Source organism: Harpia harpyja, chromosome Z, assembly GCF_026419915.1.
Source record: "Harpia harpyja isolate bHarHar1 chromosome Z, bHarHar1 primary haplotype, whole genome shotgun sequence".
In the NCBI taxonomy this organism is placed as follows: domain Eukaryota; kingdom Metazoa; phylum Chordata; class Aves; order Accipitriformes; family Accipitridae; genus Harpia; species Harpia harpyja.
This window is the reverse complement of record NC_068969.1, coordinates 27335367-27360700: the sequence shown is the minus strand read 5'-3', so window position 1 is coordinate 27360700 and position 25334 is coordinate 27335367. Positions and strand designations below refer to the sequence as shown.

The following is a 25334-nucleotide window of genomic DNA, read 5'->3' as shown; positions in this document are numbered from 1 at the left end:
TGAAGACGACACGTTTCACTTAGCCGGCTTAGATAAGTCCACTGTAACCAAGAGAAATCCTGGGTTTACACTGCTGTAAGCAAGAAAAGAATATGCTCTCAGTCTATTTAACAGATTTAATGAATACTATATACATTATCAACACTTCCTTCTTCAGTGGTATATACTCACAAATACAGAATTAGTATGTTTTTCAGACTTGGACAGAAGGCCTTACCTCACGACCTGGATACACTGTTAATGAGACTTGCTCTGTCTTTGCTGCTAATCACTGTATAGTTCTCTTTCAAAAGGTTGATCAGATGATCCCACCCATCATCTTCATAGTGCACCATTCCCATTCATGTCCCCCCTGAATTTAACCCACTCCACCTCTTCCGGAAGGATAATAACGTCTGGAAACAAAAGGGTAACTCCTTTTTTTCTTAGTGATTCAAACACATCCTAGTACTATACCCAGTAATACTGTTACTCTCATTTCAGTGATTTAAAGAACACAGCAGCACGGTTTCTGAAAATATTAAGAGATCGTTATAGTGATATTATTGAGCTGACAAGTATTTGCTTCTCTGGGACTAGTTGTTCCAGTTCCGCATTCTGAAAAAAAACCTGCAAAACTAAAAGGCTTGCAAACAAACTTTGAATAAATTAATCGCCTAATTAGTCAAAGAAATTACCTGCTTTAGTTGTCATCAAAAATCTCTGAACAGTGTCAGATTTACTGGTAGTGGAGGTTAGTGGAATGTGCCACAGGTACCTACTGCAAAACAGAAGTGCTTTGTTTAATGGAAGAACTTTGCAAAAGTTTCTCCAACTTGTCCCAGTCTAACCACCGAGTAAAATCTTTTGCCCACACAGTAGCAGCAACAGGCTGCGCTCGCACTTCTGACTTCAGTGCAGTGCCAGGTGCATCTCGCTACCTTTCATTTAGTTTGCCTGGCAGATCGCTGACACTGAAGCCGCCACAATATGAACTTTCCAGCCTAGTTCCACTAGCACGTCTCCAGCACAGGCTCACCCAGCTCACCCAGAAGCCCAGGCACTGCAGCTCTGCAGCTGCTGGCACCTCGGCCAGGCACGCAGGGTCCAACGACGCCTACGAGTGCTGCTGATCCTGAGCTACACAGGGACAGACTCACAACCAAACAGCTCAGGGAGCGTTCCTTAAGAAACAACAGTAAAAGCTCTTAGCATACATCACTGTCTGCCATTCGAGAGTACTTCCGTTTGCGTGCTGAGATTTCCCCATTTTGTTTACCCTGTGGATGAAGGAGAATCTACCCCTGTCACGTAGTACTCTTGCTGCAGGTGGACATTCTTCCCTCTCACTGTGAGAGTTAGCAGGGGAAAACCTTTCTGCAGTGTCCAAGTGCCCATCGTTGCCCTCACATCAAGAGTTTCTCCTTTAGTCCAGTGCTTGTTTTTAGTAGCAAGGGAAAAAGCAGACAAGTAAGAAGTGGAAGACGGGAGTACACTGACAGTGAAACAGAAATGACGTGCAGAAAACAGACTCCGCAATCAGTGAGATCGTAAAGTAGGTATGTTCATTCAGCGTTGGGCCGCACGGGGGGTAGTCCCACCCAAGTCGTGCGCGCCCGACTCGGCAGTTTGTCTCAAGTTTATACAGTCAAGTGTTACATATTCACAATACGCCTATACATATGCATGACCTATCCCCGCTTCCTATTAAAATTAGCTCCGAGAGGTCATTTCCATAGTCTCCTCTCAACTGCGCTCACGCAGTGCCTCTTTATGGTGGTCGTCTGGTGGTCGCAGAGATGAAGATAGATGACTCCTCTTCGTCACCGCTAGTAACCTTTTTTCTTGCGCAGGCTCAGCCATTTCTTGCTATTCACCCAAGCCGCAAGACCAGTCTTAGCTGGCTCTTGGGGCCTGCTCCTGCTTCTTATCGGGAGCTGTCTTTACCTCATTGGCTGGTCCTTGGGACTAGCTCTTCTTATCAAAGACTGTCTTTGCCTCAGCTAATTTCGACAATGTAAGCGCTAAACATCATCCTTCATCCCCCCTTATTATGTCTACTGAGATTCTTTTGACTCCCCTTGCCTCAGAAATGGGTGTGTAAGAACTCTGTACAAGCTGCTGGGTATTTGTAAGCTCTATAGAGGTATGTTTGGACTGGATATCATGACGTCTCCATCTGGTTTTCTTGTGCACACTTTCATGGAGTTAATGGCAACTCCTGAAGTACTGCTGTTTTTCAGTCAGCCCTGGGCACAGGAGCAGAATTTCTGTCCAATCACAGAAAAATACAGATTTCCAATGGAACTGAAGAAACTTACACTCTCCCCAGAACCATGCTTAAGTGGCAAAGAATGCTTTTGGAAGGTGCATGTATCAATGCCACAGCACAGAATAAACGTGAGGGCACAGATACGTGTCAAATTCCTAAATACTGACGGATAAAAAACTAGATGCTTACTGCATATGAAGATGACTGTTGGCTTCTTCTGCAACAGCCATCACCTTGTGGTTCATTTTTGTTAGTACCTCCTGTAGGGCAAATCTGAAAGGGAAAAAAAAGTTTTGGTCATCTTTCTTTGATGTCATAATCGTAAGTACTGGTCACAGTCTTCAGGAATACATTAGAGAGACACATCATTCACGAGAAGTGATGAAATCTAAAAAAACAAATAAGAAAATGAGGAATACTTGCATTCATCATGCTGTTCCACAGATCTTCATTTTTTGTATTTCAATAGCTGTATTTCTGCAGGTACTGCACAAGTCCAGCTTTAAACACATCAGCAGTCAGGTAGTCCCTCAGCATATTTAATATACAAGATCCCTGAGAAAAAGAGTGACAAAGTGTTTACAAAACTACTCCTTCGCTAGCAAGAGGCTTGCTTCAGAAGAATTTCAGCGTGCCACTCATCTGCATAACGGTACACTTTTGTATGTGTCTCTGATTAAAAAGTAATTGGGTTTTATGTATATTGAAACAGTACTTCTTTGGGTTTGTGTGATCGTCACTCTTAAAAATATCACTGATTGAGTAAGTTACGCTATTATTTTTCTAATTACTATACAAGCCAGCACCGTATAATGCTCCAGTGAAAAATGCTCCTTGGGTTAAGAGCCCCCCAGAATGGTTTAAGACTAAGTTGTTACAGAACAGATAGAAGAAGTAAAGGCTTCCTCATTTTAGAAATCGAAAAGGCAACTGCCATTTGAATCCACCCAGGTGTTTTGGACAAGGAACTATTCAAGTCATAAACCCATTAATACCGTGTGCCAGGTATTCTATGTAGGGTCGAAATCAGTAAAATACAACTGTATAGTACAAGCAGTACAACTGAAATCAGTAACAGTTTTGTATTTTACCTTCTCATAAGAAACATTATCAAACATCTCTAAAATTTGAGCTGGACCTTCCACAGGAGTAGACAGAGGTTGTGAGGAATTTAATGCATCCACTGCCATGGCATAAAAACATCTCCTTAAGAAATAGTCTTCCTAATAGGAGGCAAAACCAAATATTACTACTACATTTTGCTCAGTGACCACTGAACCCCTATTCATTCACTTTTCAGTCCATTCCACGTGATCTTTAAATCATACAAAGAAAGCAAACCATATCTTTCTTTTATTCCAGAGCATAATCCCCCCCCCAACAATAATACAGCCAAATAAGTCCCAGTGTTCTAAACTAACTTAAATAGCTGATCTAGTTGAAGATGTCCCTGCTCATTGCGGAGGGGCATTGGACAAGATGACCTTTAAAGGTCCCTTCCAACCCAAACCATTCTGTGATTCCATTCTATCATTCTGTGATTCTAAAATTAGTTGAGCTAGTGAGACTTAAAGACACCTGCACATTCCGACAGAGTGGTCAGTAACCACAAAACAAATTACTCCCCCCCCCCCCCCCCCCCCCCCCCCAAATGGTGAATTTCCCTATTATCATGCCACTGCAGTGCTATGGCAAAATTCTGCCCAGATGCATTGTTCTTCTCACTTTGGTAGAAAATTTCATGTATCGGACCTCTGATAAAGCTAGTGGAAGGATTTTCGTCTTTTCAACTCTCACCCTATTTGATGAAATAAGATAAAATAATTTCGTTACACTTTTGGAAGTCTAAATGTCTTTGAAAAAAGAATACACTTTCACTGCAATCATTAAATTCCATCATAAGTTCCTGAAAACATGTACATGTAGGCAAATCAACATCCCTACTCTTCAGAGTTAACATCAGATAATCCTCACAAACAGAAATTTAAAAGTTGTTCACAGCAAAAATCTGCTTGATCTTTATCCTTAACTAGTGGATTTAGAAGGCAGTTACAAAATAAAAATACCATAACTGCTGCTTACAACTCTCAGTTCTCAATGAGTAATGCTGACTGACACGAACTCCATAAACTTTGCAAACCCTACATTTAACCACAGATCATGCCACCGCTCCGTGGTAACGAGGTTGCCAAACCCCTGCGGGAGGGAGGGGGGAAGAGCTTCTGAAATTAAATACACAATTTATCCTAAAAGCTGCTACTGACCTGTAAGAAACTGCATTTATAGTATGCTATTGACCTCTAAGGAACTTTTTGTAGTGATACAGCTTGCTCTGGCGTCTTCCCATTGCATTTCTCATTTTAATGGTAATACGCTAAAACACTGGCTTCCACTCACGTTCCAAGAAACCTTGTAAAGAAACCACTTTTGGCAGGAGAGCCACATACGAAACAGCTAACCTTTCCAAACTTTTATGTGCCTATTTTGGTGGCCTGCAATTAATTTCAAGGGCTGACAGTGGTGCAAAGGCCCCGCAGCATTGCAGCCGCTGAACTGAACACATTTACGTTTACAGCCCTCCGCGTCTATGCAGCCTGCCGGGACTCCTTCACCAGAAACAGTCCTCATGATTCACAGAAGAGCACCTTCAAGCCAAAGCAACTATTTTCAGCTTATAGCTCCAAGATCCCCCTACCCACACAGAATCCATCGTCCCTGACCCCTCCTCATGCCCATTCAAACTCCTTATTCTTCCCCAGATCCCGCCTGACAAACCAGCTCATGGGCTATTACCATACTACTAATCCAAAGTTTAGAAGATGCTGAGGACTTTTCAGGGTTGTACAACAACACAGATTCCTGGTATGTGGGCCATCCCCAGTTTTCCATAGCACCAGACCGACAGTCAGGAATAGCTGCTAAACCTAGAAAAAACATTAAAATAGTACTAGTATCATTTTAATCCATAAAGAGCTCGCTCATCCCACTTCCTGATTGCTCCCACACAGGCACATGTATCACACACACTTCTAAGGGCTCTCTTAAATGTAATCACAAAAGCATACTTTAAAAAAATCTCCAGACAGAGCACAAGGATTTGAAGTTCTCAGTGAAGCTTTTCAATCTGTCCTTAAGTTCTGTGAAGCAGCCAGTTTAAAAGTCTGTGAGCCAAACTTTGCCCAGTCTTAACACTCTAAATTACTGATTTTTACTGCTATTTTACTCTCTATGCTTAATAATGTTCTCAAATACATTAAGTTATTTAACACTTATCTTGCTTAGGTAGAGGATATGGAATGCTGAAGTAATCCTCGTACAAGTCTAAAAGTTTCACTGCCGCATCCAACGCATAGTCAGCTTGGTTGATCTTGTCTGGCACCGTGGACATGGAAATCTACAGCAGACAAGAAGGCAGCGCTTCCAATACCAGCATCAAAAGCTGACAGAAGTTGTTCTTCATCCCAGTTACTTAAATGACCACAAAAAGGGACCCTAGAGCACACACTTAACAGTTCTCATACACCAGTTACTAAAACATTTGCATAAAAATATTATCAGAATTAGGAACACAAGTTTTAAAACTTGCCCACCAGAACCACTATGCCCCTACAAAGACTTCTACAATTTCCACCCCTACCACGTTAGAGTCGTTCAACTGACACAGGTTTATTTTAGTGCTGATTCTCCATGAAAACTGTATTTCATTTGCCCTTGATTATATAATCTTACATGAAACAAACTATGTTACCAATGCATATAACGATACAAAAAGCAAGCCCGTTACCAAAATCTTCTGCAACTAACAAAGCTCAGTGTGCAAACTCATCATCCAATTACAAAACCAATTTAATTCTCTCCTTTCATTCCTGTAAAACATCGAGATACATAAATCCAATGATTTAACTGAAAAGGAAACCATTATGTATTCACACAGACTTAAACACAAAAAAGCTCTTACAAAATGAGACACAGTTACCTTAGCTCCATGACCGGTTATTTTGCTGATGGATTTAAAATCTGAAACAATAAAGGCCACAAGGTACGTAGTCATCTTGACGGTGGTATCAAAATGGTCCTTAACAAGCCGGGGCATTATATTCACAGACTTCACCTAAAGAACAGGCACAGCTCATCACCCAGTAGCACCACCTGTGAGGACCTTGGCGCCACCAATTGTTGTGTTTCTCCTCAGTTTAAAGGGACTACCTTTTAAAGAGACTACATTTTAAAGAGACTACATTACATTTCAAAGATACATTGGAAATGAGTCATCCCCGTGGCTATTCTTCCCCACACAGAGAACAAAAACACACACATGTTGTGGCGGGTTGACCCTGGCTGAACACCAGGTGCCCACCAAAGCTCTTCTATCACTCCCCCCTCCTCAGCTGGACAGGGGAGAGAAAATATAACAAAGGGCTTGTGGGTCGAGATAAGGACAGGAGAGATCACTCACCGATTACCGTCACGGGCAAAACAGACTCAGCTTGGGGAAAATTAACTCAATTTCTTACCAAGCAACCAGAGTAGGGTAATGAGAAATAAAACCAAATCTCAGAACACCTTCCCTCCACCCCTCCCTTCTTCCTGGGCACAGCTTCACTCCCGGATTCTCTACCAAACCCCCCAGCGGCGCAGGGGGACGGGGAATGGGGTTTACGGTCAGTTCATCACACGTTATTTTCTGCCGCTTCATCCTCCTCAGGGGCAGGACTCATCACACTCTTCCCCTGCTCCAGCGTGGGGTCCCTCACATGGGAGACAGTCCTCCATGAACTTCTCCAACGTGGGTCCTTCCCACGGGCTGCAGTTCTTCACAAACCGCTCCAGCATGGGTCTTTTCCACGGCGTGCAGTCCTTCAGGAGCACACTGCTCCAGCGTGGGTCCCCCACAGGGGTCACAAGTCCTGCCAAAAAACCTGCTCCGTGGGCTCCTCTCTCCACAGATCCGCAGGTCCTGCCAGGAGCCTGCTCCAGCGCGGGCTTCCCACGGGGTCACAGCCTCCTTCGGGCACCCACCTGCTCCACTGTGGGGTCCTCCATGGGCTGCAGGTGGAGATCTGCTCCAGCGTGGACCTCCATGGGCTGCAGGGGGACAACCTGCCTCACCATGGTCTTCCCCACGGGCTACAGGGGAATCTCTGCTCCGGCGCCTGGAGCATCTCCTCCCCCTCTTTCTGCACTGACCTGGGCGTCTGCGGGGCTGTTTCTCTTACATGTTCTCACTCTCTCTCTGGTTGCCGTTTCTGTGTCTGTCCCGCAACCTTTTTTTCCTTCTTAAAAATGTTATCACAGAGGCATTACCACTACCGCTGATGGGCTCGGCCTTGGCTGGCAGTGGGTCCATCTTAGAGCCGGCTGGTGTTGGCTCTGTCGGACATAGGGGAAGCTTCCAGCAGCTTCTTACAGAATCCACCCCTGTAACCGCCCCTGCTAGCAAAACCTTGCCACACAAAGCCAATACACATGTGTATATACAGGCAGTTTCATTCGTAAGCATTACTTAGTTCTACATTGGCAAAACTAGAAAAACAAAAATACTGTTCACTGCTTCAGTTATCCTCAGTGTCTGCCAGCGCACTGACTGAATTAATCTCACACAACTTCAGCTGAGTAGAAGCGGTATAAATCTCAGCAGACGTTCTTACACGAGAGAAGTGAACTTCTCCAGATCGTGAATCAGGTACCGCAGATATCTAGTTAAGCATAAAATGGGTCGTGTGGTGGAGGTATCCATTTTCGCCTCTTGGTTACAGAGGGCCTTAGCTAACTAACTTAGACCTGGAACCTGTTTAGCCACACTGAACTGTAACACTGGCACCCACTCCTTATTCATTATTTTATCCATTTCTCTACAAAAGAATTGATTTCTTATACCAACTTTCAAAGTGTTTCATATCTGAAAAGTACCGGGCGGGGGTGGTGGTGGTGCTGTTCCCTCAGCTATAAGGCTTAGTTTCCTTGCAAACTAGCAACTAGTAGTACAGAAGAAATTATGAAGAATCTCTTACACCCAAAGTAAGATCAAATGTACAAAATGTAGTTCACCCTCTATATGCATACATATTTATAATGGCAAACAATATTTGTTGCTATTACATATATGGCACTTTCGTGCCGAGATTTTTGTTGAGCTCCAAAGTTTGGGGTTTTTTTTCACAGAGACACTCCTGCTTATCTGACAAGTAAGTTAATACACATGAATCGTGTACTTATTCATATGTATTTCATCATTAATCTTAAAATATAAGATCAACATGGAAAGCATTTTGTGAGTAAAATAAAGATTATAGACACACATTGTGCTGATCATTCTTGCACCTCTGCTGAGAAGCAGGAAGCCACACGCATTATTTTATTCATTCCTTTTCAACCTTGTGCCAAGACCACCAGCAGCAGCACCACACACTCCCATAAAAGACCTGCGGTAACGTTCAGATCACCATTCCCATTAACAGCAACTGCCTGGATATTCCGTTCTCCTTTTGCTTTCTCCTTTCAATGGTCATCAATCAACAGCACACCATTAAAAGTATCCACCTACAACTGGGGTATTGGACAGTGCGAGGTGCTTTGGTTCCCTCCTCACCTTAATTGAAAACCTGGCTTGGAAGGCTGGTTCGTCGAAACATGGGGGTGTGGATTGTCCAGCTCATAGTTCACAAACGAGTTTCACCATGTCTAGTGCACACAGGCGACTCATGGGGGGCGGGGGGGTTACAAAAGCGACCCAGCCTTGGGTTGCCTTGAGGCCCTGTCTCTCTGCAGAGACGACTCACGGGGAGCTGTGTAGACAGCTTAGCCCTGGGTTGTCTGATAAACCCTAAAGTAAACAGGGCAGTGGCCGCACCATTCAAAGAACCAAAACCTGAACTGAGCCTTGAAATCCCTTAACAAACAGTATGCCCTGAGTCTCAATCCAACCACTATTCAGTTGCTGAGGAAGCAAGGCAAAAAACCCCCAGTACCGGAGGGTTTCAGCTTCAGTTTCAAATGACAACCTTGTGTATTCAAACAATCACAGACCAATGAAGGAAAGGGGAAACTCCACTCAGATACACATAATCCATTTAGGCATCTATCATAATCCACTCAGACATGGTTATACACACCATTCCACAAGTCGGGGGATTAAAACTCTAAGATTCAGGTTGGAAATGGGGGGAGTCACTTCTCCAACTATGCAGTTGGCTTGCGAAGGAAACACACATACACCCCCCCCTCCCACCCCCTTGATCGGGACGCCGGTCAAGGTAACTTCCCTGGGATTGAGAGCCGTTACCTGCAGGGGTAAGTGAATATTGTTCATGCTTTAAGTTTGTAAATGCGTTTGTGGTTGTGAATTGCTTGTGGTTGTAATAATGTACTACTCCTGCCTTAAAAAATTGCAGTAGTGCATTCCTCCATTGTATCTGTATAAACCTGTAATAGTGGCGTGTTAAGTCTGTAAGTGAAGTTCAAATAAGTTGTTTGCTTGAACCTTGCAGTTAAGTCCTTTTCCGTCACAACGGGAAGGCCATTCGTGCAGCTGTCGGCTCAACTGTGTTGCTGCAAGCACTCTAAGCAGGGGAAAAACAAAGGGTTTCAGTCACAGACCTTTGTAGGTGCAGTGCTCGCTCCCCCGAGGTGTGAAAACAGAGCCGTTTCCCACCTACGAAATAACCAGAGGTACTCCCAAAAACTTTTGCGTGTCAAGGATTACGCGAGCGCTCCATCCCAGAACTCTGCCAGGTGCTGGATGCCGAGACCGCAGCAGTGCCCGCCGAGGAAGGCCACCTGCTCCAAGGGCTGCTGCTTCATTCCCGACGCCTGCCGCGCCGCGCAGGCGCTCCCAGCCTGGACGGCAGCCTGGCTGATGCGCGGGCCCTGGCTGTGCCGCACAGCTGGAACCGCTGCGGTGGTGGTCCCGGCGAAGGCCGGGGTGGTGAGCTTTGCATGGACGAGGAGGAGGTAACGCAGCGGGACGACGTGCTCGGGGAAGACTCACTGCGTCCCAGGGCAAAGGCCTGCTGCCGCCCCTGGCACCGCCAAGCTTCTCTAGAGGGTCTGCCTGGCCCCATGAGTGCACCTCCAAGGGCTGCGAGAGACCCTGGGCTTCTCTGGAGGGTCTACTTGCCCTGACTCGTACCCTGACGAGGGATTTGAGAAACCCTGGGCTACTCTGGAGGGTCTGCTTGGCCCCACGTGTGCCCCTGAGAGGGGTTGGAGAGGCCCTGAAATTTTTGGAGGATCTGCTTCGCTCAAGGTTTATGCCTGTGAGGGCTGTGAGAGGCCCTGGGCTTCTGTGGAGGGTCTGCTCCTCCCTGCGTGTGCCCCTGACAGGGTTTGGAGGGACCCTGGGCTTTTCTGGAGGGTCTGCTTGGCCCCACGCGTGCCCCTCCGAGGGCTGTGGAAGGCCCTGGCCTTCTGTGGAGGGTTTGCTTCTCCCTACGTGTGCCCCTGACAGGGTTTGGAGAAATCCTGGGCTTTTCTGGAGGGTCTGCTTAGCCCCATGCGTGCCCTTATGAGGGATTTGAGAAACCCTGGGCTTCTCTGCAGGGTCTGCTTCGCCCCACACCTGCTCCTGCTAGGGCTGTGAGAGGCCCTGGGCTTTTCGGCAGGGGCTACTTGGCCCCACGTGTGCCTCTGCGACGACCTGGACAGGCACTGGCCTTCCTTGGAAGGTCTGCTTGGCCCCATGAGTGCCCTTCCGAGGGCTGTGAGAGGCTCTGGGCTTCTCCGGTGGGCCTGCTTTGCCCACGTGTGCCCCTGAGAGGTCTTGGAGAGGCCCTGGCCTTCTCTGGAGGATGTGCTTGGCCCCACGCTGCTTGGCAGCTCTGTGTAGTCAATCCACTTTTTATATCGAGGGCAACTCTCCCACCTCTCCTTCCTTGCCCGTCCCTTCTGAACACTTTATAGCCATCGTCTGCAATGCTCCAGTCGTGTGATTCCTCTCAGCACGTTTCAGTGACGGCGACTAGATTGTAGCTTGTTATCTGCAGCACGGCTTCCAGCTCCTCCTGTTTGTTACCCGTGCTGCGTGCGTCAGTGCAGAGGCACTTCTGATGGGCTGTTGACCATGTCACCTTCCTAGAGGAGCGTGCCCTAATTCCTCGGAGGCGCCTCACAGGTGTTCCCCTGCTGCCTCCTAATCCATCAGCAGCACCCGGCTCCTCTGTCGCTCAAAACTCCATCCCCTTCCCCTGCTAACTCTAGTTTAAAGCTCTCCTTATCAGTCTGGCCAGCTTGTTGGCAAAGACCCTCTTGCCCCACTCGGTCAGGTGAATCCCATCAGCTCCCAACAGACCCAGCTTCTCAAAGGCAGATCCATTGTCATAGAAGCCAAAACCTTGAGTATGGCATCAGCCACACAGCCAGGCATTCACCTTTTCGCTTCATCTCTTCCTTCCTAAACCCATTCCTTTCACTGGGAGGACAGGTGAAAACACCACCTGTGCTCCAGCTCACTTTCACATTGCTCCAAGGCACATACAGTCTTGTTTTGTTCCAAGTTGCCTCGTCGCAGCGTTGCTGCACCCTACCTGGAAAAGTAGGAGCGGATGACAATCCGTGGGGTTCACCAGGCTCGGCAGCCCCTCGGTGACATTGCGAATGCGAGCCCCTGCTAGGCAGCAAAGCCCTCGGGAGAAGTTGTCTGGACGGCAAGCGGGTGCTTGCCGAGTGCCCCTCGGTAAGGAATCTCCAGTTACTCGTACTTGATGTGCTTTTCTGGTGGCAGGGGTTCTCGTGCGGCTGGATGGGTGGATCAGCTCTGTGTGGTCGGCTTCTCCTGGATCCTGTCTCTTACTCGTGCGGTCTTCATCCTCCGCCCCAAGAGCACTGAATCTATTACGCAGGGGCACTTCAGGGGAAGGTTCTTCCCTCTGCTCGCAGCAGAGACAAGGAAGGGTCCAGTCTCCTTTGCCTTGTGAGTTACTTGGGTGTTTTAGGGTGGTTTTGAGGATTCCCAAGAAGGTAATACACACACACTGACTATAAGGGAAAAAGCAAGCTTTTTATTAACTACGCACATGTGTTATGCTACGGGTGTTTTACAAAGCGAAAAAACTATTAACATACCGACCCAAGGACTGTGAAGAAGAAGATGAACCATCCGTACATTCCGTACATTCTTGTGCCGTCTTGCGCCGCGAGCCCAGTCCAGCAGTCCGTAGGTGCCAGCTTTACGTGGGTGTCCCCACGGAGGCAATGGTGACCCTGCCATACACCAGCCCACTGCTCTTTGGAAAACTCCGGTATTTTATACATTTGCAGAGGAACGGGTGTCGACACTCGCGGCCAATGAGTGTTGAAACATGCCTCGATTGCAACATAGGAAGCCTATGGCACATGCGCCCGCTGGCCAGGCACGCTGCACGTGCCATAGTCATCCCTTCTATTGGTTCATGGGCTCTGTGCACGTGGCAAAATACCATAATCCATCAGTCACGTCCACTATGCTCTAACCAATAGCAGGGCTTTTGCAAGGGAAGCAAAATTACGTGTGGTGCCTTGTATTCCTCCATTATTGCACGTACTACCTCCCCTAACCTTGCTCTACTTTCTTATCCCTATGGTCAGCATTTCAAACAATAGGCAATAAACTATCTGTTCCCTGTGCTGACTGCGTCTTTAGGTATCTATTTCTTACTCGGTGTTCATCCACGGACCAAAATTCCATCTTTTAACCCTTCCATACACGTTGGGTCAGTCAGCTCGAGGCTGAATTCAGGCTAACCTTCCCCTTGTAAAGCCCCGAGGCAGGGCTGTCGCTCAGCTTGGGACAGCGCGCGATACCACGGATCGATCTCCCGCTCACGTTTCCAGAGGCTGCGCTGCCTGTTGAGCTCCTCTTGTGACAGAGCTACTTGTTTGGAGAGTTCTTCCAGCTGGGCACACTTGCAGCTCGGAGATCCACCGCTGCCTTCAGAGACTCCCTGGCAGCGCTGGGAACACTCTGAGGGACACGGCCCAGTTAGGCTGTCTAAAGCAGGGGAACGGTCAGACACAGATGTTTCCCGGGTCTCTATGCCTGCCACTGCTCGCATCCCTCCCGACTTATTGTTGAGAGATCCTTCCCAGATCCTCCCCACCCGTTCTCCGGGTGGAGGTCTGCTATCCCGTTAGAAACTCCCTTCCAACAAGGGAAATCCTGTCCGTGACGCCAACTAAGATGTTGCGTCCCAAAGTTGGAGCGTCTCAGGTTTGTGGATTTCCTTTGTCAGAATTAAGGTGAAACAACACCAGGGGAGTTCAAACAACAATCAACATTGATTCAGCCGAGCTAACCTTGCCCAAGTACAAGTGAACTCATCAACATGAACCTTGCATCATGTCATTAAGCCGCTGTTTGAAAAGAGAAGGGAGGTGTAGAAAAAGAAGTGGACAAAGGAACGTGAAACTGTGTCAGAAGGAGAGCCCTCCCGTTGAGTCACGAGGTTCAGAGCAGACCGCCTTGCTTTCTGGCCTCCTTCTCAAAGAGGAGCCCAGGGGCGGCTGGATCCGCTCCTAGTCTCAGACTCGGTCAACGGTTTATGTTTGAAAGGATGAGGCGTAGGGACTGTGGAAAAGAGAGAAGAAAAAGAAGGAGAGAGAGAAAGAGAGAAGGGAAGAAAGGAAGGAAGGAAGGAAGAAAGAAAGAGAAGAAAAGGGTTTCACCAGTCCCAGGTCCAGCGCTGGTCCAGCCAGCGTAGAGATCCAGTTCCCGAGGGAGCGCACTGAGAACTCGTTCTCCCTTCTTTTATAGGGTGTTAGTCGGTGGTCTCGACACGCGCAGTTCCCGTTCCTGTCGTTCTCTGGAATTAGTCGGTGAGCTTTGCGGGGGGTTCATTGGGGCGTTGCCTCTCTTTCCCTGCTGGCATGACCGCTTAAGCTAGAAGCACAGTCCCATCCTCCGTGGGGCCCCCTCCTCCAGGCGCATATGCTGTGCTCCTTCTCCTGGTCCCTTAAGACAAGGAATTGCGGCTCGGGAGAAGCGCGGTCCGCAGGGCCCTCTCCTCCGGCCACATTGTCCTGTTGCCAAACCTCCGGCGTTTTTACAGAGACCGCCTTCTCCACCAAAGCTCTTGAACGAACGTTTGAGACATTGACTCTAATTTGTCAGACCGTCACAAGGCCTCCATCCAAAGGGGGAGCGCCAGCGCTGGGGAGTCCCGCCTGTGGCAGGGGAGGCGCGCAGAGGGACCGGAGGCTGCGGCCGGAGACAGCGGCGGGTCAACTCCCCTGGGAGAGCCCGTGTCACGGGGGGGACGCCCTGCCCCGGTTGGCGGGTAATAGGGCCCTTTGTGACCTCCTCTTGCGGCAGCTAGTGATGCCCAGCGCCGGCGCGGCAGCCCCACAGCGTCCGGGACTCTGCCGAGGACAGGACATGAGTCCCGCAGCTCGTGCGAGAGGCTCTATGCACAGAGCACGTGGTTCCCTTCGGCCCCTGGCGCACCGGGGGTTTCCCCAAGGTTCCGCCGTCTCCACCAGGTAAGAATGCAGGGCTGGGGCGGGGCCAGCGCCACAGGGACCCCAAGGGGCTGGGGCCCAGCAGGGAGGCCCTTCCAGAAGGGGCTGGGGGCAGGAGAGCCGGCGCCAGGGCTGGGGTGGTGCCTGCTGGCAGACGGCATGCTGCAGGAGATCCCCCCCGTCCCTGCCCGGCTCCTCCGCCCCACCACCTGCCTGCTCCAGCCAGGCAGCGCTGGGATGGGGCCGCTCGCCGTGGGCTGCCCCCTCCCCACCCTCAGCCCCTTCCTCCGTCTCCCCACAGACGTTCCCCCCGCAGGAGCCGTGCACCCAGGGCGGCAGAGGGTGAAAGGGCTAGGGTGGCCGCAGAGGAGCGGCGGCGGTCAGAAAGGCCTGGGCAGCGTGAGCTGCACAGCGAGGACTTGGGCTCCACTAGCCCTGCCGCACGTGCGGAGGAGGACGAGAGCTCCAGCATCCCCGCCACAAGTGAGCATCGACAGGACCCCGGGGGACCAACTCCTGCCTCAGGACCCAGAGCAGGGCAGGGAGAGGCAGCCAGGCTGGCAGGAGGCAGCGCAGCTGCAGGGCTGGGAACTTTCCTGCCCTGCTGCTAGCGGCGTCCTGGGGGAGACGCCAGGGGCATCGGCACCCTGGCCCGAGTCTCGCTGCGTGCAGGGCAGCGGGCGCAGGGCCGGAGAGAGAGCAGCTCTCTTCCCTCTGCCTCCTGCCCCTGCCTACAGCTCTCCCCGCTCTTGTTCTTCATCAGGTGCAGCTGCTACCGCCTCCTGCTGCCAGCTGGAGGGCGAGGAGAAGGAAGCCCTCGACTGCTTCTTGGCCTTTCTCCACAGCACCGGCAGGGTAACTGCAGACTTTGTCAGCAGCGAGGCTCTGCCGGCAGCTCCCAGCTGGGTGCTGCCGTGCCTGCTGCCTGCGCGCGGGCTCTCGGAGGGCTGCTGGCCGGGCAGAGCTGCTCCCCTGCCGGCCCCCGCCGCCATCCCTGCAGCCCCTTGAGCCCCTGCTCCTGCTGGCCGTGCTTCTGCCCCCTCACCCTCCCTCTCTGTCTCTCTTCTCCCTCGCTGTCAGGAAGAGGCCTCGAAGCGGAGGTTTCTGGCCGCCATCCGCACGCTCTGCGGAGCCTGGCTGCAGGGCAGGTACCGGCCCAGTTCCTCGTCAGCACGTGAGCTGCTGGAGAAAATAGAGGTGAGGGAGCGCCCCGTGGGGCTGAGGGAGGGGGGCAAAGCTGGCCGAGCACCGGCCCGGCGCTAAGGGCAGCCAGCACTCGGGCATCTGGGCACAGGGAGAGGGCGAGACAGGCCTCCGTGGCGACAGCCCTGCCTGCCACGGGGCCACCGCTCCGGGTGCCGGTGCCGGCTGCGGACTGGGGCCGGGCACCGGCAGCTCCCGTGCCCCATCCCGGCCGTGCTCTCCCTCCCCAGGTGCTACGGCGAAAGGAGGCCCCTCGCAGCACAGACGCCGTGATGTGGCAGCAAGCCGGGCTTGCCGTCGCTGCCGTGAGGTACCTACCCCAGACTCTGGCCGGGCCAGGGCCTCCCCACGGCGTGGGCCCGATGGCACCAGGCATCCCCTCTCCTGGCAGGACCCCGGCGGCACTGTCTTGGGGCCGGCGCTCTCCCTCGCGCTCGGCCCGTCGGTGGGCCAGGTGGGAGGGCGGAGGGTGCTCCGGGGCTCCCTGGTGCCTCTCGGCTTGAGAGGCTGCGTTCGGGCTCCGCCGGCCGGGACTGCCCTCTGTCCCCGGCTTAGCGGCAGAGGGGAGGGAGGAGATTGCCTCCACGCGTCCCTTCCCCGCCTCGTACGGGTACCACCCTGGGGACTGCCAGCCCCGATGGCTGCGGCCACCTTGCCGGACGTGGAAGCCTCGGCGTCCACCCGGCACCTTCTCTCCTTGCAGCGAAGAGACGGAAGGCCTGCTGGCACAGCACCTCGGCCCCTGCATCCACAGCATCTGCCATCTTCCTCCAGCGCAGCAGATGGACAGCGAACATGCTTCGCTCGATGCTGAGGTGAGCGTGGGCTGAGCTACGGAGAGCCCGCCGGTCAGTCCCTGTGCTCGTCTTCCGAGTTGGCTTTGGCTGCTGGAAGACGACAGGAGAAGAAGGAAGAGCAGGGAGACCCGGAGGCCTGTCCCGGGCATCAGAGGGCGGGCAGCTGAGGCCCGCTTCAGCTGCAAGCAACTCGAGCCAGCTTCCTGCAAGGAAGAAGGGCCGGTGCAAGCACCTCACCCGCTGTGCCCCCTCACAGATCCTGAGAACTCTGGACAGCGTGCTGGAGGTGCTGACGTACGGCGCTTGGCTGAGCTCCAGCGAGGTGACAGCGGAGAGGATCCTGCAGGTCAGGCGCTTGCCGAGAGCAGAGCTCGCGGGCTCTCTCGCTTGCCTTACCCTGCAGCGACGCGACCTTCTGGAGCGTGCGTGCCCCAGCCCCGAGCCAAAGCAGCGGAAAGAGTCTTGAGCGTCCTTCCCAGGCCCCCTGCTCTGGCAGCTGGCACCGCCGAGCCACTGCCCTTGCTGCCCACCCCCTTCACGCTCTCCTCCCCAGACAGCAGCAGGCCGGAGGTCTGCCAGGACGTGGCCGCGGTGCAAGGGGAGCCCAGCCCTGAAGCTCTCTTCTTCTGGCCTCCCCAGGGGCCGTGGCCCGGCCTCCCTGGCGCAGGCCCCCCTGCAGGTTCCCGTCCTCCTGGAGAAGGGACACGCGGCTATTTTTGGGGTAGCGCGTGGAAGGGGACAGAGGCGGCTGGGGATCCGGCTGCCTCCCTGAGCGCAGCAGGTCACCAACGGTCGGCAGCGGTCCCTGAGGTGGCGGGGCGGCCGCGCCGCGTTCCAGGCCTTCCTCCTGCCCGGGGGAAGCCTTGGCAGCACGTTGCCGAAGCCCCGCCAGGTGCTTGGCAGAGCCACCGCTCCAGGAGCCGCCGTCGTTTCCCAAGGCCAACAGCTTTTCCCTTCTCAGGTCCTGCTGCCCTTCATGGCGTCCCAGGAAGTGGCTAGGCGCCAGAGGGCTGTGGGGAGGGTTGTCCGCCTGAGCCAGATCTGGATGTCCTCTTTGATGCTGGAGGTAAGGGGCCTGTGGCGCAGGCCACCTCTTGGCACCCCTCGCCCCTCCCCGGTGCCCCAGAGTAGCCGGTAGCTCTGGGCTGCCTGCGAGGGAAGCCTGGCCGCAGGGCAGGGCATTCGGTAAGGCTCAGCCGTGTGCCAGCCTCTTTGCCCCTCTCCCTGGGAGCTGCTCTCTCCCGTGCCTTTTCTCTCGGGAGCCAGCTCCGTCCCGGGCCGTGGGAGCGTTTTGCAGGCCCAGCTCCGGCAGCCCTCCTTCCCCTGGGCTGCTGCCCAGCTGCTTCAGCGTGGAAGGCCTGCGGGGCGCTCAGGCCCTTCCCCTCCCCACTGCCACTGCCCGCTCCCGGCCCCCTGGCCCCGGGGCTCCTGCTGCAGCCCCGCAGGTGCTCCCTTGCCTTGCCTTGCCTTGCCTTGCCTTGCCTTGCCTTGCCTCGCCTCGCCTTGCCTTGCCTTCCCTTGCCTTGCCTTGCCTCGCTTTGCCTCCCCTTCCCTTCCCGGGAAGGACGGTGCCAGGCCTTGAGACAGCCTGCCAGAAGGACCCGGCAGGAGGAGAGGGTGCGTGGCTGCACACTTTTGCAGAGGTGGGCAGTCCCGCAGGTGGGGAAGGAGGGCTCCCGCAGCTGAATGGGGGTGTGGAGGACCAGCAGAGCCAGGGTCTCAAGTCTCCAGCAGGCACCCCAGTCCCACGGGCTCACGGGGAGGGAAGGCAAAACCCTTCCAGGGCTCCCTGCGTGGGGAGGCAGCACGCTCCTTGCCCTGCCACAGCTGCCGCAGGCCGTGCCTCCGCGGGGCGCAGCGCAGGGCAGAGCCCTCCAGAGCTCTGGCTCACGCGGCACTCGGCCCGGGGCCCGCTCACGGGGGTGAGGGCTTTCGTCCCATCAGCTGCAGCTTGGCCCTGCTACCGCTCCTTCCTCTCTCCCACAGGCCGTGCCCTTCAGAAAAAGCGACTTCTTCCTCTTCAAAGAGGAGCCTGTGGAAATCCTGGGGCAGCTGATGGGGCACGTCACTCTGTGCTGTGCCGAGGAGGACCAGGAGATCAGCTGCGCGGCTGCGGAGGCGCTCGGTGCCTTGCACAGCTTCATTCTGCTGCGACAGGGTGAGAGATGCTGGGGCCTTCCAGCCACACGGGCCCAGGCGAGGCGCCGCACCGCCTCAGCCCCCCTCCTCTGCTAGAGGAAGGAGCGGCAAACTCCTGCGAGGCTGGAGCAGGGGAGCAGCCGTGCTGCGCCAAGCCCAGGGCCTAGGCAGCCCGCCTCGGACGGGCGGCTTGGGGCCCGTCCCGAGAACCCTTGGGCTGGAGACCCTGTGGCAGCAGCCTCTCGGGCTTCTCTCCTCCTCCCGAGCAGGCAGCCAGACCCAGCTCTCGTGCCCTTCTGCAGCCTAAGAGGGAGGGTTTCCCCTCCTCCCCCTGGAAGCGGGCGCACTGCCACGTGTCTGGCTCCCCACGGAACGGAGAGCCAGGCGCAGAGCTCTCCCTCGCACCCTCGCCTGCTGCCTCCAGCTCACTGTGTGTTTCCCCTCCTGCCCAGGCTGCCAGGCAGCACGGGAGGATCGAGAGCTACCGATGCAGCGGGAAAGCGCTAGCACTTTTTGGCCCAAGGAGCCCGCTGATGAGACGACGGTAACGAGCTTCTCCCGCGCTTCTCTCCTTGCTCGGGCGAACCGCTGCGTCAGCCGTCGCGGGGAACGGCACGGCCTCCCGCCGATCGGGCTGCGGGGTCCCACCGCCTCTCCGCAGGGAGGAGCTTTCCTGAGGCTTTAACCCAGCATCAGTGCAGCAGCTCCAGCTGCCCTGGCCACCGCGAGCTCTGGTGGCCAGCAGAGCTAGCGCACCGTGACCTCGCCCCCCCGTGCCCCTCCTTCGGCCCACAGGGCAGCTCCCTCTCCTCTCCACACACCCCATGGCTGCAATCCCTCCGGAGCAGCCCCTGCTGCTGGCCCTTGTCCTGGGGCAGGAGGCCAGCGCCGCCCCCGCTTCCTCGCTCCACAGCCACCCCTGCTGCTCAGCCGTGCCCCGCCAGCAGGGCACTCACTGCGACACCTCTTCCCTCCCTCCCTCCCTCCCTCCCTCCCTCCCTCCCTCCCTCCCTCCCTCAGGTGTTTGGGAGCTTCCTCCTCCCGAAGGAGAGGAGCGACTTCCTCCTGACGGTCTTGAGCAACATGGGGCACCCCAGGGTCTCTGACACCCAGACGGTTGCCAACGTGCTGGAGGTGGTCTTGAGACACTCGTGCTCGGAGCTGGTGGAGGTAGGCAGCGTGCGGCCAGGTCGCCCTGTGCACGTGCCCTGCGGGGGCCGTTTCCCCCGCCCCAAGTCCCGGGCTCGGGAGCACCCGACGGGCGGGCGGGTGGGCGGGCGGGCGGGCGAGCGGCCTCTGCGGCCAGCAAGGAGCGACGGGAGGGAAGCGGTTCTCGGTGGCAGCTGGGCCCGTGGCTGCGCTCCACCCCGCTGCACCCCACTGCCTCCGCCAGGTGGAAGAGATCACGCAGACCATCCACGTGCAGCTGGTGCACCTCAGCGAGAAGCCGCTCCAGGACATCCTGAGGACGACCCTCGTCCAGGTGGCCCACCTGAACCCTTGGAAGGTGACCGCCGGCCTGCTGCGGGCTTCCCCGCACTGTGACAGGTAGGTGGCCCGTCAGCCTCGGGGGCAGCTCAGGACCTCTGGGGCCTGCCCGGGCAGAAGGGCAGGTGGCCGAGGCGGCCCCCCTGACGGCACGCTCGGTCTCTGCAGCACTGCCAGGGCCATGTGGAGGATGTTGGCCTCTGAGCCCTGCCTGGTGGAGAGCGTGCTGAGGAGGCTGCTGCTCCAGCAGGAAGACGCCAGCCAGCGCGGCCACACGGAAGAATGCAGCCGCTGGCCTTTCCTGGCTGTGAGTGTCTGGATGAGGCCTGCTCCCCCCGCCCGGGGCTGCGTGCCCCTCTCCAGCCTGTCCCCCCCTCTCCGCCTGCCCCCAAACCCGGACCTCCCCAGGGGCGCCTGGGCCAGGGGCCTCGGGGCCACAGCCGGGCAGGGCAGCACGTGCTGCTCGGCCCCGCAGCACACGGGCAGGCAGCCTGCCCCTGCCTCTGCTGCCCTCGGCAGCTCTCCTCCCTCCTCGCCGCCGCCACCTGCCTGCTCGGCCGCCGGGAAGCCCGGGGGGGGGGGGCTGCCCGGGTAGAGCAGGCTGTGGCGCTGGGGAGGGCGAGCCCCGGGCAGCCAGCAGGGCCCGTGGGGCCGGCTGGGCCCTTCCCTCTGGAGCACGAAGGCTCGGCTTGCGTGCCTGCGCTACGAAAGGGAGCCGAGCCCCGAGAGCCCCCCACGGCTGGCCTCCGGGCTCTGCCCTGGCATCTATCTCCTTCAGCTCAGGGCAGCGCCTGAGGCCCCCAGCCCCAGGCAGTGCCGCGGGACATCTCTGCGGCGAGAGCGCTCCCTGGTTGTTTTCCGTAGGTAGCTGGTGCCATGCACGAGATCTTCCTGGTGCCCTCCAGCCGAGACTGCGTGCGTGCACTTGTCGACGAGCTCTTCATGGCCGTGGTCCTCCAGACCTCCCTCAGCTTGAAGAGCCCGGGGCGGGGCTGCTGCACCGCTGGCAGCCGGAGCAGGGAGGCCAGCCATCCTCCAGTCCGCCCCATCAGGTGCTCTGTCCCCGCTCCCTGGTCTCTGCCCCGGGCCCAGAGCTGGGGCCGGGGCTCCACGGGTGACCGTGGTTTGCTCTGCGTGCAGGAGCACGGTGAGCACCATGCGAGCCCTGTTCCACTGCCTGGGCGGCGCCTCCCTGGCCGAAGACGTCGGGAGGCAGGGCGCCTGGGACGCGCTCCTGAGCCCCGAGACCTACTCCAGCGGTATCGCCGTGCTGACCAGGTGAGAGCCTTCTCAGTTGTCCTCGTCTCCCCCGGCGTTTCTACCCTCGGGCTGAAGGACCCCCCCGCAACAATCGCCTTCCTCACGGGCGGTGGGGCACAAGCAGCCAAGGCAAGGCACGAAGGCAGCCTTGCCCCGTCTGGCCTGGCCTGGCCTGGCCTGGCCTGGCCTGGCCTGGGGGTGAATGGCTGGGGCTGGCGGCACAGTCCCAGAGAGGTTTGCCTGCCCAGCTGGCTGCCGCCAATGCCTTTCTTCCCCCCGGCCAGGGTGCTGCGGCGTGAAGCACTGGCCTGCTGCGCCTCCCTGTCCGCACAGGTGCTCCGAGGCCTCTGGGCCTGCCAGGACATCGGCACCATGGCCGTCTTCATCGAGGTGGGCCTGGTGGCGAGTGCTGCCTCTCTGAGGGCAGGCGGGGGAAAGCTGGGCTGCGGGCATGAGGCAGAGGGCAGAGGCGAGGCGGTGAGGGCCTTGCCCCAAGCCACCCGGGAGCTCTGCTGCTGGCCGTGCCAGGCTCTCACTCCGCTGCCTGGTGCGTTTCAGCTCCTGGACGACGACGACTTTGAGCGTGTCGATGGCGACGCCCTGCACATCCTCCAGTTCCACCTGCGGAGCGAGAGCTTGGTGCTGCGCAGGATGGCAGTCACGGGCCTCGCCATGCTGTCTGGGAGACCCGAGAAGGTGAGCAGGGGCAGCTGGGCACAGCGAGGGTCTCCGCCTGGGGCTGGGCTGCGGGTGGTGGTGTGTGCAGCAGCTTGCTCGGGCTGTGCCGGGAAGCGGGAGCGGCGGGAGCGGTGGGAGCGGTGGGAGCGGCAGGAAGGGTGACCGCTGCCCCCTCGTCCCCCGTCCCCCGTCCCCCGTCGGGCGGCCCCCGAGCGCTTCAGGCCAGGTCCCGGGCTGTGCCGCACACGGACGTCTGCCCGACCGGCGCCGCACCCTCTACACACAGAGCGGGTTTGCCAGCGCGGTTTCATTTTGCGGCCACAAAATGAGATCGCCTGTTTGGCGTAGGCAGCGACTCTGCAAGGCCTGCTGCCAGAGGTCACGCAGCGACTGCAGGACGATGACTGCGGCATCAGGACGGCGGCACTGACTGTCCTCAGGAACACGCTCGGCCTGGTGGACAGGCAGACGGCTGTCCCCATCGCTCCGCAGCTGCTGGCGGCGCTCCTGCCGCTCTTTGAAAATGTAAGGCGGCGGGAGAACAGAGGCTCAGTTAGCATGCCTGCGGGGGGGGGCTCGCGTGCGCGGCCCGGGGCCGGTGCATCCCTCTCCGCACGTGCCCGCCGGCCTGCGAGTTCCTCTCCTCGCCGCAGAGGGAGGGCCACAAGCGTTCGTCTCCTCACCGTGGGCTTGGAGGAGCCAGGACTGAGGTCCTCCCCTCCTCCTTCTCTCCTCCTAGGAGTCCAGCTCCGTGCGCGAGCACTCCATCCTCCTCTGCAGAGATGCGGTGGAGGTCGCAGTCGGCACCCACGCGAAGCAGATGAGCAAGGAGGTGCGGAGGAGCCTGATGCCCCTGTTCTTCCACCTGCACGACGAGGACCACAGCGTAGCTCAGGTGGGCATTTCCAAGCGCTTGGAATGTGCCTCAGTCGGGGCCCAACCTCCGGAGTCCCTGGGGAGGGCTCAGAGCCCCTCCCTGCCTGCGGCCGCAGAGCTGGCAGCAGCTGAGAAGGCGGGCAGGGGCTCTTCCTACCCCTGCCCTGCCTGACGCAGCAGAGCTTGGCAGCAGTGCGCAGCCACAAAGACCTACGCCCCGGAGCCCCTGTGGGCTTCCCAGCGTGCTGCAGGTGTCTAAGGCCAGGGTGTGGACCCCCACCCCTTGCCAGCCCCCGGCTCTCGCTCTGCCCAGGGACCGCCAGGTCCTGGCCCCTGGGCGGCGGTGCCATCTCCCAGTCTCTGGTGCTCTGCAGGCCTCTCGGGAAGCCCTCCTTGGAGCTGCCAAGCTCCTGAAGCGGAGGCAGCTCTGGAAGCTGCTGGAGACGGAGCAGACCTGGAGGGTTGCTGAGTGCCTGGTAAGGACGGCCCCGAAGCCCCACAGCCAGCCTGGAGAAGCCCCTCTCCCCCGGTGCCCAGCGCGTGGGGCTGGCAGCCGTGCCCCTGCGCTGCTGGCAGCCGTGCCCCTGCGCCGCTTGCCTGCACCGCACACAGGCTCCCTTTCCCCCCCCGGAGCCCAGGGGTGCCCCGCTGGGCCTTGGCAGCAGGGTGGCACCGCAGCACCCTGGGGAGCACCCTGTCCTCTGCTCCCTCCAAAGCCCAGCACCAGCCCGCTGCTGGCTGGACGTCGTGGGTGTCCGGGCACGGGAAGGTCGGGGAGGCCAGCCTGGGCCTCAGGGGAGGCTCTGCGCCAACCCTGTCCCCTGGTGCTCTCACCAGCCGGCAGAGAACAGCAGCAGAGCGGAGGAGTACCTGGACCAGAGCCTGCCGTACCTGCAGAGCCCACAGGAACCCTTGCGCGAGGCAGCCGTCAGGTTCCTTGGTGAGCCGAGGGTCCCTCCCTGCCCGCCGGTGGCTTAGCTCCAGCCACGGCTGCTGACGAATCCGCCGGGCGGCTGCAGAGCCCCGGCTGCCCGATGCGGGGCTGGGCGTCCACGGGGCTTCCTGCCGCCCTCTCCCACTCCTGCCCACGCAGGGGGGGCTGGCGGGAGCCTCGTCGGGTCCCTGGCAGCCTTTCTGGGCTCCACGCTCAGGGGACCGCCCTGGGGTCAGCCTTGCCCAAGGGGAGGAGGGCGCGTGGCCAGGCCTGTGGGGCCGGTGGGGGGGAGCTGGGCCGGTGGGGCGGGCAGGCCAGCGGGATCTGTGATGGGCTGCGTGTGCCTAGGGCTCGCTGGGCAGCGGCTGAGGGATGGGCACCAGGAGAAGCTGCAGGTCATCTACGAGGGTGAGTGGGGGCTGGCAGGGAGGAGGAAAGACCCTGGGTAGGGAGCTCAAATCCCTGCCCCGGCCGGGGAGGGCTCTGCTCCCTGCGCGGGTGAGGGGTGGCGTGGACATAGCTGGGGGAGATTGCAGGGGCACGTGGGGCAGCGGTGGGCAGCCCCTTCTGGCCGATGCCGGTGCCCCTGCCTCCCTGCTGGCCCTGGCCGATGCCGGTGCCCTTGCCTCCCTGCTGGTCTTGGCAAGAGCTGCGGGGGCGGGGGTGGCCCTGGCTGGAGGGGCTCCTTAGGTCCCCGCAGATCCGGGCTCTGACCTCGGCTCCGTTCCTTTTCGTCCCAGCCCTTCAAGGCAAGGCGAACGACAGCAGCCCCTCGGTCTCTTCCCTGGCACTTCAAACCCTGCAGATGCTGGGCACTGTGGTGGAAGAGCCTCCCTCCGGATTCAGCCTGCGAGCGCTGCGCTACCGGTTCCGGAGGGCATGGAGGAGGACGACCCGCGCCCTGGGAGACGGCTGGCTGTGCTGCCGGAGCTGTGTGCAGAGCTGAGCCCGGGGTGCTCTGCACGCTGGCTCCACCTGAGCAGCTGGAGCTGCCCGCTTGCCAGCAGCCCAGGGCCGTGCAGGACACACCACCGCACCCTGCGTTGCCCAGCCCTCTCCAGATCCCGGCCTGGATGGCCGCCCGCACTCCCCAGCACTCCCGTTTCATGGGGAAGGGGACAGGAGGGCCACGGCCTGCGGCTCCCGTGGGCGTGCTGGCTGTGAAGCCGCAAGCAGCAGCCACGTGCGGCGGCGCTTTGGACTGCGACCCAGGAAGGAAACGCGCATCCTGCAGGGCGCAAGCAGAGCCCCGAGCGCAGCCGGCCTGCATGTCTCCCCA

At 57.2% G+C, this 25334-nt stretch overlaps 1 long non-coding RNA gene and 1 pseudogene across 1 annotated transcript; one reads left to right on the top strand and one right to left on the bottom strand.

Annotated features, from left to right (window-relative positions):
• Positions 1 to 218: 218 nt before the first annotated feature.
• Positions 219 to 13278, bottom strand: LOC128136635 (endoplasmic reticulum aminopeptidase 1-like; annotated as a pseudogene).
• Positions 13279 to 23964: 10686 nt separating this feature from the next.
• Positions 23965 to 24873, top strand: LOC128136537 (uncharacterized). Its single transcript, XR_008233401.1, has 3 exons — positions 23965 to 24061; positions 24404 to 24463; positions 24796 to 24873. It is a non-coding gene; the product is annotated as an uncharacterized LOC128136537 (long non-coding RNA).
• Positions 24874 to 25334: the final 461 nt, after the last annotated feature.